Source organism: Galeopterus variegatus, unplaced genomic scaffold, assembly GCF_000696425.1.
Source record: "Galeopterus variegatus unplaced genomic scaffold, G_variegatus-3.0.2 Scaffold5598, whole genome shotgun sequence".
Classification (NCBI taxonomy): Eukaryota; Metazoa; Chordata; class Mammalia; order Dermoptera; family Cynocephalidae; genus Galeopterus; species Galeopterus variegatus.
The window spans coordinates 82,444-96,086 of record NW_007731709.1 but is presented as its reverse complement, the minus strand read 5'-3'; the positions used below and the strand labels follow the sequence as shown (position 1 = coordinate 96,086).

Sequence of the window (13,643 nt, the reverse complement as noted above, 5' to 3'; positions counted from 1 at the left end):
CAACTACAACTCCTTGAAGTTGATACAACAAGCAAATAGAAAGGACACTGTTGGGTGGGAGTGGGGAGAGGGAGGGGTGTTTCGGTAATGGGCCACAATAATCAACCTCATTGTATATCGACAAAATAAAATTAAAAATAAATAAATAAATAAATACATAAAATGAAAAAAAAAATGAAATTAGTTGTTTCCAAGGGCTGGTGGTTGGGGGCATTAAGAGAAAATAGGGAGCGATTGCTAATGGGTATAGTTTTTTGGGTGGGGGGGTTGATGAAAATGTTTTAAAACTGATTATGGCAATATTTGCACAACTCTGAATATACTAAAAATAATTTAATTGTACACTTTAAGTAGGTAAATTGTATATTATGTAAATTATATCTCAATAAAGATGTTATAGAAAATAAGGCTTATTATAAATTTATGAGGTTGATTGTCTAGCTTCTATTACTGATAGCTAATTATATTCTGTCCTTAACTGTCACACTGCACTGAGTGATTTATATATTTTAGCTCCTTTAGTTCTTACAACATTCCTATTAGGTAAACAGATTTATTAATCCCCATTTCAGAGATTAGGAAATTGGAGCACAGAGAGATTAAGTAATTTCCCTAAAGTAACTCAGCAATAAATGTTAGGACCAGGATTTGAAATTCAGGCCTGATTGAGGCTAAAATTCACCTCTTTCTTGTTCTAATTTTACGTAGTTGATATACTCATGTATTTCAAAAAACAAAGTGACATAAAAGGCCTACATCCACTCTCCATCCACCTTCTTCCCTGTACGACAGGAGCAACTTGTATTAGCTTCTTGTGAATCATTCAGTGTTTCCTTATATAAACAAAGCACATATGGATATACATTATTAATTCTCCCTCTTTGGAAAATGTAGTATTCTGTACACATTGTTCTGCACCTTGCTTTTTTCACTTCTCATGGCATCTCAGAGATCTTTCCATATTATATTCTTCATTTTTGTGTTTATAGCTTTAGAGTACTCCAGTGCCTGGATGTATCATAATTTAATCAGCTGGTCCACCAAAGACGGTCACTTAGGTTCTTATTAAGAACCTATATTTTGAAACTGCCTCTGAAAGCAAGAAGAAAACTCTTAAGAAATTCAATCATTTTTGAACTAAATCCTTTTCCTCAAAAATAGACTACTTTGAAGGTGATAACCCTCTTTCAAATATGTCAGTTTGTAAATATTTGTTAAATACCAATGCAATGAACTGAATGTTATGTCCCCCACAAATTCACATGTTGAAATTCTAATTTCCAAGATGATGGTATTAGAAGGTGGGGCCTTTAGTAGGTAATTAGGTTCGGAGGGTGGAGCCCTCATGAATGGATTTAGTGTCCTTATAAAAGAAGTCCCAGAATGTTCTCTCCCTTACTATGTGAAATTACAGTAAGAAGGCCATTTATGAGTAAAAGGGCCCTCAGCAGACATTGAATCTGTCAGTGCCTTGATCTGGAACTTCCTAGCCTCCAGAACTATGAGAAATAAATTTTTGTTGTTTATAAGCTACAGTTTATGGTATTTTGTTACAGCAGCCTGAATGGACTAGACAACTAACAACAAAAAAAACCCTAAATGTGTTACACCAGATTAACAGCCCCATGTGGGCCATGGAAGGATATTCTAATGCTACAGACTGGAAGTGTGATTCACTCTGTTCAAGAGAGAGGCCCAGGAATTTTCAAACACCAAGTAACATTCTGAAACCTTTGTCTGTACTTCTTCAGCATTTTGTTTCTGCTGATTAATATTTGCAGAGATGAAGAATAAAATTTTCAATATTGAATCACATATCACTCCTATGGTGAATTTCCATATGATACATATGTTAAACCAATCAGTTTGCTTAAGTGGAATGGAATTCCAGGTTTTCATTATAGCAAATCTAGACCCCAAATATTTCAAGTCTATCCCCGCTGACATCAGAACTTCTATTATCGGTCATTAAAAACAACTTGTCAATTTTATTTCCTGTTTTTAAAAAAATCAAATTATCACTTCAATAAGGCTATGGATTTTCAAAAGAATGCCTAACATAAAATGATTTTGAGCATTAACATGTAAAGGACAAGCAATAAAGAAGGTAATAGGCTTGCAGACAAAATATCCAAGAGCTAGAGAACAGTGATCTCTTCTAAAGGAAATGGGATGAAAGAATTCAAGACGAACAGCTCAAGAAGTGACAACAACTGAATTGAAAAGGCTGAACTTGGCATTACCTTCCCAAAACATAAACATATATTTGGCTTAATAGATTTGAGTGCTATCTCAGGAAAAATCTTATATATTGTGCATGTGGGGCAATGAAAGCTGTAGAAAATAATTTTGCAAGGCAAACACACTGCAGGCTGACAGTATCGAGGGAAAGAGTGTAAGGTACACACGATTTTAGGTCTCACCTATGTATCATCATAGGAGGAAACAAAAGAACTGAGAAAACATCTGGCACTAAATAAAACCTGGCAGAACTATGGCTGTTGTTGAAACTTAAAAAGAAATGTGCATATGTGTACATTCTGATTAGAAGCATAATATGGATTTGTAGTAGAAGATTTGGAAAATATAAAAAAAAATAAAGAAAACAATTAAAATCACTCACAATCCCACCATACAGAGAGAACTATTATCAAAATATTGGCATATTCACTCGCTGTCTTTTTCTATATATATATATGTTTTTTACAACATTGGTAAAAATATCATAATATAAGTAAAATTTTATAAGTGGCTTTTCCCTACACTTCATATTACCTCTTGAGTACCTTCCTACATTGTATTCTTTGAAGATATAATTTTAATAACTGAATTATATCATACAGTAGTTTATATATATATATTTTTTATTTTGTCAATATACAATGTATATGATTATTATGGCCCTTCACCGACACCTCCCGCCCTCCTCCCTCTCTCCCCTCCCCCCCAAGAATGTCCTTTCCGTTTGCTTGTTGTAACAACTTCAAAAAAAGTTTTTATTTTTTTTTAGCTCCCACCAATAAGTGAGAACATGTGGTATTTCTTTTTCTCTGCCTGACTCGTTTCACTCAGTATTATTCTTTCAAGGTCCATCCATGTTGTTGCAAATGGGAGTATTTCCTTCATTTTTATAGCTGAGTAGTATTCCATTGTGTAGATATACCACATTTTCTGTATCCACTCATCCGATGATGGACATTTGGGTTGATTCCAGCTCTTGGCTATTGTGAAGAGTGCTGCAATGAACATTGGGAAACAGGTATACCTTCGACTTGATGTTTTCCATTCCTTTGGGTATATTCCCAGTAGTGGGATAGCTGGATCGTATGGTAGATTTATCTTCAGCTGTTTGAGGAACCTCCAAACCATTTTCCATAGGGGTTGCACCATTATGCATTCCCACCAACAATGTAAGAGAGTTCCTTTTTTTCCGCAACCATGCCAGCATTTATCTTTCAGCGTCTTTTGGATTTTTGCCATCCTAACTGGGGTGAGATGGTATCTCAGTGTGGTTTTGATTTGCATTTCCCGGATGCTGAGTAGTGATGAGCATTTTTTCATATGACTGTTGGCCATTTGTATATCTTCTTTAAAGAAATGCCTGCTTGGTATCTCAGTGTGGTTTTGATTTGCATTTCCCGGATGCTTAGTGATGTTGAGCATTTTTTCATATGACTGTTGGCCTTTTGTATATCTTCTTCAGTAGTTTATATTTTTAAGCAGAATTATTTGATTCTTTCCTTACTGCTGAACCTCTAGGTTGTTTCTAATTTTTCCATTTTATAAATAGCACCACAATGAACTTTCTTGTCGTAAACCTTTGTGTGTCTATTTATTTCTTAAAGGAAACTTAAAAGTATATCATTATGTCACATTCAAATGTAAATCATTCAGTGTACCAGTATCTATAAATTCACCGTTGGAAGTCTTTGGGGATAAAATTGAAATAATGCATATCCGATAAACAATACTATTTTCATATCACTTGAAGCCTATATTTATCCTTCTAGAGCAGTCATCTTTTAGGCAGTACATTATTTCCTCTAGGCAAATGGACTATTACTGGGTTAATCTGAATGCAATAACATGAAACTTGGCTGACCCAGATTCCTCCAATATCAGTATGCATGCAATTACAAAATTCAGCAGATTGAAAAATACCCGAGGCTCTCAAAAACACATCTTTTATCATCTTTTCATTTAAAATGATGCACAATGGCCATTAAAATAAGTAAAGGTTATAGCCCATGGAGGTGGAGAGCAACCAAATCTTATATAGACATACAAGTTATGTATAGTGCAACTTAAGGTTTTCTTCAAATTCTAGCTTTATTCTGTCACTTCCACAGTTATAGGGATCTTAAGTGCTCTTGTCTTATTGAAGCTATTAATAATTCCTGTTAAGAATTATATGAGGGGGTCTTCAAAAAGTTCATGGGAAAATTTGTAATATCTTTTAATTCAACTTCTCAATGAACTTTTTGAAGTACCCTCATATGGTCTTAATAGCCCAGTCTTACATTCACTATAGTCTACTTTTTAAAATTATTCTATTTTCAAGAGGCTAAATAGGGTTCTCACAATCTCTAAAGTGTGGGTATGTATAAATACATTTACATATAGACACACACATCTAAAATGTTCTCTCACTAGCCAGTGAAAAGCAAAGTAAAGCAAAACAGAATAAAAATCTCACTTACATTACCGGTCATACTAACTATGCAATCACTCGAATTCCAAGGCCCTCTCAGAATTGGTGGTCTGATGAAGATAGCTGGGACTGCACTGTACGGTTATGCAGACTGCACACTCTACAACTCCAGATGGGGCAATCATGACCTGATCTATGTGTCTGGGGCTGTGCAGCACACAATCTACTCCTGGGGTTAACCAGCGCACAATCTATATAGCTGTATGTGATGAATTTGAAGTTAGCTCTGATAATTCTGTTTGCTCATCCATTACTTGTTTGTGAATCCTTCCCTCCAGTGAGCTATGAAAAAGAAAAGTTTTGGTAGGAAAGTGGTCTTTAATCTATTTTATTTTTTATGAAGAAAATTCTGCAAAGAAAAAATAACACATTCTCCCTAGCTCCCCTTTGTCATGATGGTAAGGTTTTCTTTCTTCCCATCTCCCCTTCTATCCACCCCCTAGGAAGCAACAGGTTACCTTGTGTGAGTAACTGTAGGTTTCTGACTTCTTCTCGCACCTTCAGCTGGAGCACCTGTTGTAGGATGTGCTGCCGGAGGTTCTCCTGGGCAATCCCCATTCGCTCAAGCTTTTTGTCAGTAAGTCTCAGCAGGGCTCGCCCTGCAGAGTGTTAAGAAATAAAAGAAAAAACAAATGAACAATTTGCTGGAGAAGAATCTCCATTTTGGTCTTGGCTAACCCTGCCATAACAGAAGTTTCCATCAAACACAGACACTTTAGAATAAAGGCTCCTCCGTTATCCTTGCTGATAAGAATGGATAACATGGATGGAGAAAATGCTTGTATTTAAAAGAGAACCCCAATTTTTATCTAATATTGGCAATTCCCAACTAACTCACACATGGAGGAAGATAAAATAGCAAAATTTTAACCTGGATTTTTGGGTCACAGTATGTAGGTTTCCATAGAAACAATGCTTTTCATTGGCGGATGGGCTCTCAGGCTGTCCCCCTCATCGACAACTCAGTTGGAGAACTGGATGCTATCACTGTGGTTATTTAGAAACTCCAGCAACGTTTAACTCAGAATATAATAACATTTCTGTGAAACATGCATTTAAAGTCTAGTTTTAATCTGCAGGTATCTAACTCTCCTGCTGCACCCTTGGCATTGGGCATCTCTATCTGGCAGGAGCTATGCCTTAATTCCAGTCACTGGAGAGAGGCAAAGGTCCCAGCAGGGCTGGGCATGAGAGGAGTGAGATGAGCCAGGGCATCTGATGAAGACAAAAACAAGGAGCCTCGGGGTGTGAGGGGCTGCCATTTGCAGACCCCTGTGCCATGGTCAGTCTGGCATGGCCTCCTTTTAACCCCTCTCTCTCTCTCCTGGAGATCTGTCGTGATTTTCTAGTATGATTTCTACCAAATCCCCACATTTTCCTCCACTCTGTGCTTGCCCTGAAATAAGCATATGTCCATTTTGAGGGTTTACCACAAGAAAATGATGGTTGTTAAATGAACACAGAACCCTCCAGTCTTCCCTGACATCTGTAGTCATCATGCCTGCAGATCTTTTCTCATTTCCATGGATGAAGAAGACACGGAGTCAACTACACGTGATCGAAGGCAAGTCTCTGGGCAGATTATTATATACCCTTCAGAAACTAAATGTTCTATCCCCTTGAAAAAGAAGCCCAACAACCAGAAGGTGGGGTTAACAGGCATTTTTTATCAAAGGAACAGGGAAGGCTATATGACCTGTGAGGATGGAGGCAGATGAAAGGAGAGAGCCAGCGAGGAGCAGTCTGTCTTTAAGACTTGCTAAGTGCCTCAGTGAAGATAAGTTAGGTTACATGCTGCAAACAACCCCAAAATATCAGTGGATACAACAAAGTTTACTTCCTGCTTCTTCTGCATGTTGCCTGCAAGTTCATCCATCTTGAACATTGCTGATCACTGCATAGAGGGAGGAGAGATAGTGCTAGAAGATCTCACAGCATTGATGAAATTCTCAGCTTAGAGTCATTTATGAATCATTGGCCAGAACCAATCACATGAACCTTCCCACACACAAAAGCGCCATGAATTGTACTTCCAACATGTCTTCAGAAGCAGGAAAAGGGGGGAACAAAAATATTTGATAGGAAGCACTGATGGGAAGTAGCCAGTAGAGGTGGATCTGAACCAGTGCCTGGCAAGGAAGTGAGTTAGGGATGTGTGCATGTTTGTGGGGGTGATGGGTGGGTTGCCTGAAGGTTCAGTAAAATCTGCATTTGAAAGAAAAATCCTAGGTAGCTATAGCTCAGGCTTGGCACCACCAGGCAGATCACGGTGGTCATGAGAAAGAAAGGAAAGGACTAAAGTATACTCAAGTAGTTCCCATTGCCTTCTGTGGTGGGTGGGATAATGGCCTCCTAAAGATGTCCAGTGTTCATTGCTGGAAACTGTGGATATGTGACCTTACATGAAAAAAGGGACTTTGCAAATATGATTAAGGTAAGGATCTTGAGAAGGGAGATTATTCTGTGTTATCCAGGTGGGTCCAATATAATCACACGGGTTCTTATGAGTAAAAGAGGGAGACAGGAAAGCCAGAGAAAGAGAAGATGTGACAATAGAAGCAGAAGTTGGAGTGACGTGGCCAAGAGCCAAGGAATTCAGGCAACCTCTGGAAGCTGGGAAATACAAGGAAATGGATTCTCTCCCTGTGTGGATTGAATTATGTCCCCCCAAAACTACTGAACCTTGAATTTTGTCCACCAAGTTTTATGTATTAGAATCTTTGCCCCACTGTGACTGTTAAGAGGGTGGGAAATCCTATCATGGTAATTGAAAGGTGGAGCCTTGAAGGGGTGATTGGATTGTAGGACCATGTAGTAGTCGATGGATTAAAAATGGTGGTCAGGGGTGTGGTTCTGAGGGCTTTTAAAAGAGAGTCTATCTCGCTCCCTCTCTCTCTCTGCTCTCTCTGCTTCCACCATCTTGCAATGTGAGGGGTCGCTGCTGCCACCACCAGATGTGTTCATTGGACTGTGGATTTCCAGACCTCAGAAATGTAAGCAATAAACTTCATTTTCTTTATAAATCACCCAGTCTCAGGAATTCTATTATAGCAACACAAAAATGGACTAATACACTCTCTTACCCTCCAGGAATGTAGGTCTACCAACATCGTGTCTTTACCCCCATAAGACCCGTTTTAGACTTGACCTGCAGAATTATAAGATAATAAATTTGTGCTGTTTTAAGTCACTAAGTTTGTGATAATTTGTTACAGCAGCAATTGGCCTTGTTACTGGAATTTACATGTTTTTAAGAATTCAAACAGATGACTCTAGATTTCCTTTCCTTTCCCCATTTCTGGGTAGTGTCATACCTAAAGGCAGAGAGCAGAGGAGAGCTAGGGAATGGTGAGCTTGACTTTTAGCCTCCTAGGACTGCCCTGCCTTCCAATGTTCTGTTCATTGTCAGACCCTGGTCCTAAGTTCCATTCTGAAAACAAAGCATGGGACTTGGATATCACTTATGTGGATAACTGGCTTCTATGTAACAGACATCTAGCTCTTTATACGTGCCATAAACTTAAAAATACTGCATAAAACACTCCCTGAAGTTGAGATGATCGTAATCCTTCCCAGCACCAAAATGCAGATCACATTCCTCCCTTTCTGTTCCCAATTATTTGGGCTATGATCTCACAAGCTGTGACCTTCCATAGCTAGAGCTGCTAAGGAATTGGTAAGACACATGGCAGCTTCAGTCTTGAAAAGTTGGCTGGTCTGTCATTAGAACATAGAGTGAATAAGTCAGAGTGAAGCTTTTATTCCAGTGCACACAGCTCAACTTCTCTTTGTTTGATGTCCCCCTGGAAACCTCTAGTCTCAACCTTTCCATAAATGTATTTGGTTTCTCAAAATATAGACATAGAAGCCCTACTAGAACGTTATTTCCTACTTTGGTGGGTGAATAGCACCAGGTTTGAATATACCAGTTACAAAAATCTATCAGTTATAAAACTCTGTACATTTTCCGTGTGGTACAAACAATCATTTCACATATTAAATGTACAGGTATTCAAATTACGTTACCCAAATCCTGAGAATATAGATATTGTTGTTATTATTTCCATTTTGTAGAAAGGGAAATTGAGAAGTTAAAACATATCTAAAACGAGAGCTTTTTCTAAGTTTTCCTACTACACTTTCTGCTGTAGATTGATTGAATTGTGTGCCCCAAAGTCCATATATTAGAAGCTTCAGTCCCACCGTAACTGTTGAGGGTGGGCAATACTATTATGGTAATTGAAAGGTGGGGCCTTGAAGAGGTGATTAAGTTGATGGTTTAGTGGTGGTAAGGGGCATGGTTCTGAAGGCTTTTAAAGGACAATACACGAGAGCCTCTCTTTCTCTGATCTGCCATTTTCTGCCATGTGAGGTCCTTGCATTGCTGTAAAGCCACCACCAAGGAAGACCCTCACCAGACATGTTCCCTGGACTTTGGACTTCCCAACCTCCAAAAATATAAGCAATAAATTGTTTTCTTAACAAATTACCCAGTTCCACATATTTTATTATAAGCAACAGAAACACACTATTACACCTTCATTTGTGCCTTACCTTCCTTGATAGTAAAATAAAAGGTTTAGACTTCAAGAAGAAATATTAAGGGTAAAGTGTATAGAAGAATTTCCTGATAAAACCACGCCTAGAAAAAAATCATAATCAGCACACCAAGGTTCTTAGGAACAAAATCTGATTCACTGTTTTCCCTGGATCCTTTCTATAGTGCCTTCCAGGTAAATGGTTCTGGATAATTTTTACAATAATTAGATCATTTCAAGGAGCAAATGTCCCATCAATCTCCTATCCCACCACCACCTGCTGACTACAAAATAAAAGAATGTCCAAACATGTGTGGTGCTTCTCTTGAAGCAGATATAAGAAAAGTGATAAGTAATCAATCAGAGTCATTTATGAATCATTGGCCAGAACCAATCACATGAACCTTCCCACACACAAAAGCGCCATGAATTGTACTTCCAACATGTCTTCAGAAGCAGGAAAAGGGGGGAACAAAAATATTTGATAGGAAGCACTGATGGGAAGTAGCCAGTAGAGGTGGATCTGAACCAGTGCCTGGCAAGGAAGTGAGTTAGGGATGTGTGCATGTTTGTGGGGGTGATGGGTGGGTTGCCTGAAGGTTCAGTAAAATCTGCATTTGAAAGAAAAATCCTAGGTAGCTATAGCTCAGGCTTGGCACCACCAGGCAGATCACGGTGGTCATGAGAAAGAAAGGAAAGGACTAAAGTATACTCAAGTAGTTCCCATTGCCTTCTGTGGTGGGTGGGATAATGGCCTCCTAAAGATGTCCAGTGTTCATTGCTGGAAACTGTGGATATGTGACCTTACATGAAAAAAGGGACTTTGCAAATATGATTAAGGTAAGGATCTTGAGAAGGGAGATTATTCTGTGTTATCCAGGTGGGTCCAATATAATCACACGGGTTCTTATGAGTAAAAGAGGGAGACAGGAAAGCCAGAGAAAGAGAAGATGTGACAATAGAAGCAGAAGTTGGAGTGACGTGGCCAAGAGCCAAGGAATTCAGGCAACCTCTGGAAGCTGGGAAATACAAGGAAATGGATTCTCTCCCTGTGTGGATTGAATTATGTCCCCCCAAAACTACTGAACCTTGAATTTTGTCCACCAAGTTTTATGTATTAGAATCTTTGCCCCACTGTGACTGTTAAGAGGGTGGGAAATCCTATCATGGTAATTGAAAGGTGGAGCCTTGAAGGGGTGATTGGATTGTAGGACCATGTAGTAGTCGATGGATTAAAAATGGTGGTCAGGGGTGTGGTTCTGAGGGCTTTTAAAAGAGAGTCTATCTCGCTCCCTCTCTCTCTCTGCTCTCTCTGCTTCCACCATCTTGCAATGTGAGGGGTCGCTGCTGCCACCACCAGATGTGTTCATTGGACTGTGGATTTCCAGACCTCAGAAATGTAAGCAATAAACTTCATTTTCTTTATAAATCACCCAGTCTCAGGAATTCTATTATAGCAACACAAAAATGGACTAATACACTCTCTTACCCTCCAGGAATGTAGGTCTACCAACATCGTGTCTTTACCCCCATAAGACCCGTTTTAGACTTGACCTGCAGAATTATAAGATAATAAATTTGTGCTGTTTTAAGTCACTAAGTTTGTGATAATTTGTTACAGCAGCAATTGGCCTTGTTACTGGAATTTACATGTTTTTAAGAATTCAAACAGATGACTCTAGATTTCCTTTCCTTTCCCCATTTCTGGGTAGTGTCATACCTAAAGGCAGAGAGCAGAGGAGAGCTAGGGAATGGTGAGCTTGACTTTTAGCCTCCTAGGACTGCCCTGCCTTCCAATGTTCTGTTCATTGTCAGACCCTGGTCCTAAGTTCCATTCTGAAAACAAAGCATGGGACTTGGATATCACTTATGTGGATAACTGGCTTCTATGTAACAGACATCTAGCTCTTTATACGTGCCATAAACTTAAAAATACTGCATAAAACACTCCCTGAAGTTGAGATGATCGTAATCCTTCCCAGTGCACAGGTCTCTGAGCTAGGTAACTGGCTACACGGTCCTTGGAAGCCGCAGGTCTGGAAAAAACACGGCTGCACAGGGTGGGTGCCCAAAGCAGTCAAAACCAGACAAAGTGGTGCTGCTTTGCAGGTACATGTACTCCACCCACACACACAATGTTACCGAATGACCCTGAACTGGCTCCGAGGCGAGGGGAGCCTCACCAAATTGTTCCATTTTCCCAACACTGACCAAACAGCTGTTCCATTTTCCCAACGTATATAAAAGAATTTTGTGTGTGGCCCACTAGAATGCCAGCTCCCTAAGAGTAGGTGTGATGATTAATTTTACAGGGCAACTTGACTAGGCCAAAAGGTGCCCACATATTTAGTCAAACATTATTCTGGGTGTTTCTGTGAGAATGTTTTTGGATTAGGTAAAAATTTAAGTTGGTAGACTGGAAAAGCAGATTGCCCTCCATATGCGGGGGAGCCTCATCAAAGCAGTTGAAGGCCTGAATAAAGCAAAAGGCTGACCCTTCCCCAAGTAAGAGATTTCCCTGCCTAGTGGCCCTTGAACTAGGACATCAGATCTTCCTAGTTTTGTGGAAGCCTGCTGGCCTCAGACTCAACCCAGGACATTAGCTCTTCCTAGTTCTACAGCAGCTTCTGGCTTTGGACTTGAACTAGGATAACAGCTTTTCAGATTTTGTACTTGCCAACCTTTATAATCACATGAACCAATTTCTTATAATAAATCTCTCTCTCTCTCTCTNACTGTGACTGTTAAGAGGGTGGGAAATCCTATCATGGTAATTGAAAGGTGGAGCCTTGAAGGGGTGATTGGATTGTAGGACCATGTAGTAGTCGATGGATTAAAAATGGTGGTCAGGGGTGTGGTTCTGAGGGCTTTTAAAAGAGAGTCTATCTCGCTCCCTCTCTCTCTCTGCTCTCTCTGCTTCCACCATCTTGCAATGTGAGGGGTCGCTGCTGCCACCACCAGATGTGTTCATTGGACTGTGGATTTCCAGACCTCAGAAATGTAAGCAATAAACTTCATTTTCTTTATAAATCACCCAGTCTCAGGAATTCTATTATAGCAACACAAAAATGGACTAATACACTCTCTTACCCTCCAGGAATGTAGGTCTACCAACATCGTGTCTTTACCCCCATAAGACCCGTTTTAGACTTGACCTGCAGAATTATAAGATAATAAATTTGTGCTGTTTTAAGTCACTAAGTTTGTGATAATTTGTTACAGCAGCAATTGGCCTTGTTACTGGAATTTACATGTTTTTAAGAATTCAAACAGATGACTCTAGATTTCCTTTCCTTTCCCCATTTCTGGGTAGTGTCATACCTAAAGGCAGAGAGCAGAGGAGAGCTAGGGAATGGTGAGCTTGACTTTTAGCCTCCTAGGACTGCCCTGCCTTCCAATGTTCTGTTCATTGTCAGACCCTGGTCCTAAGTTCCATTCTGAAAACAAAGCATGGGACTTGGATATCACTTATGTGGATAACTGGCTTCTATGTAACAGACATCTAGCTCTTTATACGTGCCATAAACTTAAAAATACTGCATAAAACACTCCCTGAAGTTGAGATGATCGTAATCCTTCCCAGCACCAAAATGCAGATCACATTCCTCCCTTTCTGTTCCCAATTATTTGGGCTATGATCTCACAAGCTGTGACCTTCCATAGCTAGAGCTGCTAAGGAATTGGTAAGACACATGGCAGCTTCAGTCTTGAAAAGTTGGCTGGTCTGTCATTAGAACATAGAGTGAATAAGTCAGAGTGAAGCTTTTATTCCAGTGCACACAGCTCAACTTCTCTTTGTTTGATGTCCCCCTGGAAACCTCTAGTCTCAACCTTTCCATAAATGTATTTGGTTTCTCAAAATATAGACATAGAAGCCCTACTAGAACGTTATTTCCTACTTTGGTGGGTGAATAGCACCAGGTTTGAATATACCAGTTACAAAAATCTATCAGTTATAAAACTCTGTACATTTTCCGTGTGGTACAAACAATCATTTCACATATTAAATGTACAGGTATTCAAATTACGTTACCCAAATCCTGAGAATATAGATATTGTTGTTATTATTTCCATTTTGTAGAAAGGGAAATTGAGAAGTTAAAACATATCTAAAACGAGAGCTTTTTCTAAGTTTTCCTACTACACTTTCTGCTGTAGATTGATTGAATTGTGTGCCCCAAAGTCCATATATTAGAAGCTTCAGTCCCACCGTAACTGTTGAGGGTGGGCAATACTATTATGGTAATTGAAAGGTGGGGCCTTGAAGAGGTGATTAAGTTGATGGTTTAGTGGTGGTAAGGGGCATGGTTCTGAAGGCTTTTAAAGGACAATACACGAGAGCCTCTCTTTCTCTGATCTGCCATTTTCTGCCATGTGAGGTCCTTGCATTGCTG

At 39.4% G+C, this 13,643-nt stretch overlaps 1 pseudogene; it reads right to left on the bottom strand.

Moving 5' to 3' along the window:
- Positions 1-5,029: 5,029 nt before the first annotated feature.
- On the bottom strand, positions 5,030-6,492 carry LOC103605121 (annotated as a pseudogene).
- Between the last annotated feature and the right edge of the window lie 7,151 nt (positions 6,493-13,643).